Consider the following 6000-nt stretch of genomic DNA (forward strand, 5'->3'; position numbering starts at 1 on the left):
ATGAAAGGTATTGTTGTATGCAAAGTGCCAGTAAGTTTAAAAAAAGACCTTGTCACTATATATGTCATTTATATTAATGAAAGTATGATAACAACCAGTCATTAAGAGGGCTACGTTCTCATAACACCTCTGGGGACTGCCCTAAAACTTCATTATAAAACTAAACTTTTTTAAAACTGTATACAGAAGAGATTGCCTCAAATTAATAATAATAAATCCCTTCTAACTATTTTTAAGCAAACTAAGAGACGAATTTTAATCGAGTAAGGTGTCGTTGTGAAGCACCCACACCCTCCAAAAACAAATGGAAGAATGAGTAAAGGATTTTATCTGTCAGATAGAAGATAAGCATTTTGCTTCCTTATAACCTGTTAAGTGTCCACAGCATTTAAATATATCTAATGCATAGATGAGAAAGTCACAGATGCTCCAAGGTAAACAGATCCATAATCACAATGACTGGATTCAGACGCCCTGTTAAAAGCATTGCCCATTAGCAGGAATCAATAGTGCGCTATATATTTTGCCCTATAAACAAAGGTTAAATTTTGTTTCTGATACCACTGCAGCGCTGGGACAGGAACCCAGTTACAAGCATGGAGTTATAGTAGCGGATCGAATGGGAGAAAGCGGGCCCACCCCACTGTAACCAGGAATTAACTGGGCTGCTCCAAACAGATCCCGCAGGACAAGAGGGGTCACGGGGACTTGCTGAGTCTCATTCTGGAAAGAGCATTTCCTCTGAATTACGTTTAAAAACGTGTCTCCTCTCAGGAAGCATGAAAGCTCATATTCACGTCACGCAAATTCTGAACATTTTACCCACAATGCCACAGCGATTCTTGCCTTTGGTTGGGGTTGGCAGAGCCCTTATATCGTGTTGTTCCAAAGTTAACTATAATATGCTTTTTCCCCTTCCTACAAACGCTTTCCCCACACAAAGCAGCCTTCAGCCTACACAGGTAAGTAGGGTACAACTGCTGGATGCAAATCCAGGGAAAACTGGCATAAATGAAAACATACTACAAAGAAGGAACACTGTAGCTGTAGATTCCTCTCCACAATTATTTTCTATTTGACCTCCTACGAACAGTTGCCATCAGGGAGCTGTGTTAGCACTACCAGACTGTAATTAAGTCTTCCATATCTACACTAATACAAAGGGAAAACCAAGCAGATCGCTGAACGCAAACCGCGAGATAGAGGAGTTTAATAGTGTTAAGGATGAGGAAGCGACTTGCTATTTTAGCCCTGAAGCAGACAGCCACTCCAACACCAGTTAGATACTCTGCTTTCCCAAGAGCCACGCTCTTCCTTTTCCTGCCATGCCCAAGCACTTGTCAGCCCTGACATTCATCCACATTCACCAAGACTGGGAAGGCAACTGCTTGTAGCTCTGTTCAGTGCCTGGCTCTTCAGAGTTACACATGGTTCCCGGGAAGAATATACTAATTTTCTTCTATGTGTAAGCAAGTACAGCAGAAAAAAAAAATAATCTATTTTATTACAAAAAGTATATTTCTCGCAGATACAATGCAGATAAAAAGTCAGCTTTGCATAAAGTAACCTCATTCATCTAAACATTTCAAAATTACAGATATACACTCAGATTGAAACACACACACAGCACCACTGAAAACTAGTAAAGAAAGAGGGATTTACAGAGAAAAATGGATTCATTTGTTTTCAGATGGATTATGCTACTGCTTTTTAATGTATATTGTGATTGCATTCTGCATGGATATGGATAATACCACTGCACTCCATCCCCCAAAATCCCAGGCAACACTGTGATAATTTTCGTTTCCTTTTTAAAATTTTAAGAAAATCCGAGATCAAGATAGCTTCCCCAATAAGCATGTCCAAATGAAACAGCAAATTCCCCTGCAACAAAATGCTACTGAAACTGATGAGTAGTTGTAGTTTAAGTCAAGACAAAATATACACGTTCTTCATTTGTGGAAGCACCACATCCACAGAATAAAAACTCCTTGGACTAGGTGTTTTAGGTTGACTTTGTAGAACAATAAAGTGCAATAATACAAGAAAATAATTTCAGTTGGCTAACAGTAGAGAGAAATCCCACAAAGTCACTCTGACTTCTGAACCCTCCCTCCATTACTTTCCTTACAGCAGTTCACAGCTTTAGAAGGCTTGTTTCAAGGGGGGGGGGGGGGGGGGGGGAAGGCTTTAAAGGTGAATAAATCCAAGGTTTTATATTTCATCCAAGCCTCAAAATGTAAATTAAAGGGAAGTTTCATCTAGGTTAGTAGGTTATAGAATAACCTAAGTGTTGGTGTGCTGCCATTCACATCGATGGGAACGACCACCAGATCGAACTCAGCGTTAACCTTGCTTCAGCATTTTGATACCCAGCTGAAAGCACTCGTCTTTCAGTTGTTATGATAAAGAAACACATGACTTGGTTGGGGTTTATTTTGTACAAATATTCCATGCGGTTTTTTATCTTCACTGATGTCAATACCTGATCAACCAGCCTAAGTAACTTAGCGCACAGACTTCTGAAGCAAACACTGCTTTTTCATCAACAGCTAGCAACAGGATACCAAGAGAATTCTCTTAAAAAGCCCATGAAAAAACCAGTGCTAAACCCTTCCATCTACTGACACATTTTAGTCTTCCTGGGGTAAAAGAAAACATTTACTGGTAAACATACTATATGCACCCAACGTAAAACCTAAACAAAATGACACGTTACAGATCTGTTGGCAATTGCATCCTTTGGAAAATTCCTGAATCCTGATAGGTTTAGGTAAAAAAATCTTGACGCGAGCTAAACACAAGTAACCGCTAGTGACTTCAGCAGGAGTTGCGGATTAAAACGAGGAGGCACGATTTTTATCGGCAGAACAAGAGCTCTCCTGTGCAAACTCTATCAAATCAGAAAAATTGTATCACATCGCAGTGCTTACCAAGGAAATGTGTTTAGCCAGTAGTCAGGGTTCAGCAGAACGTCAGCTGACAAGCTAACGTGCATCACCCTTATTTATTTATTTAAGCTGGTAGTGGACTGTGCTGGGTTTCCATCTCTCTTTCTCACTCCTGCACACCTTCAGGGATCATGTACAAAGCACATCAGGTGTTTCTCCCCTCACTGCTTATCAAGCGTCAGGAATGGCTCACTCAAAGCATGCTTCCTGCTTTCACAACATCAGCCAGCCACAGCAGAAAAAAAAAAAATCCCAAGGCAAACTTGTGTAGAAGATTTTAATTCAGGCTAACAAAAAAAAAAAGAAATGAAGAAATGGCTCTTGATAGCACAAGACTACTTCCATGACCGCTCATTTTTGTTGAACGTCATCTACGCAGCATGTGGAAAGATAGGTTATTTTGGAATTGTATTAACTAGACAGGCAACATCAGGGCTCCTGTATCCATACAGCATGAAGGCCTCCAAACACAGATGACAGCAACCTTTTTAGTGCATTTGTAAAGTTTTAGATGCAAAAATGATTCCACCTGTTTGAAAACTATGCATACAAAATGCTCTTTCACGTCCTTTGGATCCACTAGATTTCATAAACAAATTCAAGTTTCACAGTCAGACAAGTGTAATAATTTCGAGCTCTGAATATTTGAAACTGTGTACCATTGTGAAGCCGGTTTTCCTTCCAAGTTCTCAAGCAAAATCACCTGCTTGTTTTGAAACAAACAAGAAAGATGTGAAAAAATCCATGAAAAAGAGCTGGGGGCTGTTATTTTGCTTTATATTAAGTGACACTTTGCAAATGGCACCCTGCAAGTTATGCCTTAACTCCTTGTTAAAATGCAACTAAAATCTATACTACTCCACTTCGCAGGCATAGGTAAAATGCATAGTTGAAAGCACACTAAAATACTGGAGGAAAATCCATGAAACGGATAAATTACTTGATTGCCCCTGAATAATAAATCGTTCCCCAGCAGATTTATAATAGACTGTTTTACTGTAGAAACACATTTCTGTCGTCAATAGGAACAGTTAGCTGAAGAGCTGAAGAAAGAAAAACAATCTAAAACAACTTTGGAATTGGGAAGTAAACCGGGCTGCAACGTTTCTGCTGCTGGCCAAACTAATAATCTTTCGACTCTTTTTTCCTCACTGAACACTAATACGTGACAGCAAATGATCCATTTGCTCTGGAGCACAAGGCTATTTTCCCCGCTCATCCCTGGAATAACGCTGTCTCGGGCTGCTGGAGGTACAGAAACGCTATCAATTCACGTTAGCCCTAAAGTTTTCCCTCTCAGCACTCCTCTACCGAGAAGCCAGGAGAGGAATGAGAGCCATCACCTTGAAGGTGCCAGTAATGATCTATGGAAAGATGTCCTGGAGCACAAGGGACCGAACTCTGTGGAGAGCTCTTGTGCCTTTCCTGCATCCCTGACCGATTTCTCCACCAGCAGCCTCTGCCGTGCTCCTCGCTCTGTGTGCAGTGGCTCTTCGGAAGCTTTATCACTCATCATCCCACGAACACAAAATACAAATGCACTTCACACACACATACGCGGGTGCACACGCACACACATACACACTCTCAAGACACACGTGCACACGCACACTCGCTCCCCCCGACATCACATGCAATTCTTCCCAAGTCCCCTGTGTATTGCTTAAAAACAGAAACCAAGCACACACACACCAAAAAAAAACCACCCCCAAAAATCCAAAACGAAGCAAAAACAAAACCCACCCCACAAATAAAAAACCCCAAACCAACAAAACACAGAAAGGAGGAGGGAAGGGGGGGTTTGGGGGAAGGGGGCGGGGGGGGGGGCAAGGGGAAAAAGACAAGCTTTTTTTTTTTTCCTGCTGTCGCTGTGACTCCCAAGCATGCAGTGCTAAGGAAGAGTAGTTCCCCACTTTCATCAGCTAGCTACATCCTTGGGATAAAAGGGAGCAGTCCGGAATGATGCTGAGGCTGCAGGAGGGAAAACACGGCTTTGCAAACATGCCTGACTCCCCACGAAATTCTCTCCTCCACATCCCCTCCTCCCTAAAACCTGTCCTAAAGGGGTGGGGGGTGGCGGGGTGGGGAGGGGAGGAAAATAAACAAAACCAAAACCAAAAAAACAACACACAAGGAAAAAAGTGATGAAAAGACAAACTCACCTTAACAAGGGGTGTTGGATGGGGTCAGAGAGGAGGAAGGGTATATAAAAAGATCTATTTTTAGCAGAGGTTGTGATAGTATTGAAACACACAGACACAGGGTTTGGAAGCAGGGAGAAGAGTATAAAAAAAAACGAGGGGAAGAGAGATTATCAAGAAGGTGCAAGTCAGTCTGGCAGGAGAGAGGAGAATCCCCAAGAAAAAAAAAAAAAAAAGAAAAAAAAATGGAAAAACAACCACCAAATGCCAAGAGGAGAAGGCGTGAGAGCGTGGCGGTGCCGGGGTTGTGTTTTGTTTCTCTTCGCTGGGGGCGGGCGGAGGCGGCGGGGCGGGGGGGGGGCCGCGCTTTCGGCGAGGGGCCCCTGACTGCCTCCCCGCGGGGCTGCCGCGGCGGCGACCCTCGGGCCGGGGCCGGGGCCGGGGCCGGGACCGGCGGGCGGGCGGCCTCGCTCCTCGCCCGGCTCCGGCGGCTGCGGCGGGCGCGGCGCTCCCGCTCCCGCGGCTCGCTGGGGCTCTGCAGCCGCGTTCACGCCGCCGCCGCTCCTCGGGCACCCCCGCGCCCGCGCTCCCGCCGCCGCCGCCCGCGGGCGCCCCCCGCCGCCCGCCGCTGCGGGCCGGGGCGCGGGGAGGCTCCGGGGCAGGGGCGGGGCGGCACCCGCGGGGGGGGGGGTCCCTGGGGGTGGAGGGGGAGCCGCGCAGCTGCGTGGCGGGGAGGAGTGCCGGTGCGGGGCCCCAGGGGCGCGGGGGGGTCCCCGCAAGGGGTCCGAGTGCGGGACCCAGCCTCGCCCGCGGGGCTACGGAGCCCCGCAACGCTCGCGCCGCACCCGCGGGGTGAAGGGAGTTCGGGTCTGGGGAGCAAAACTTGGGCGCGCTGAGAGGCAGGCGAG

General features: G+C 45.9%; 1 protein-coding gene across 2 annotated transcripts in view; it reads right to left on the bottom strand.

Annotated features, from left to right (window-relative positions):
- The window catches only part of LOC104050949 (poly(rC)-binding protein 3), a 512398-nt gene extending 507187 nt beyond the window's left edge, over positions 1 to 5211 (bottom strand). For both annotated transcript variants that reach the window (XM_064443230.1, XM_064443231.1), the window contains exon 1: positions 5114 to 5211. The gene's annotated coding sequence lies outside the window, so the exon portion shown is untranslated. The remainder of the gene's footprint in view (positions 1 to 5113) is intronic.
- Positions 5212 to 6000: the final 789 nt, after the last annotated feature.

Source organism: Phalacrocorax carbo, chromosome 2, assembly GCF_963921805.1.
Source record: "Phalacrocorax carbo chromosome 2, bPhaCar2.1, whole genome shotgun sequence".
NCBI classification, from domain to species: domain Eukaryota; kingdom Metazoa; phylum Chordata; class Aves; order Suliformes; family Phalacrocoracidae; genus Phalacrocorax; species Phalacrocorax carbo.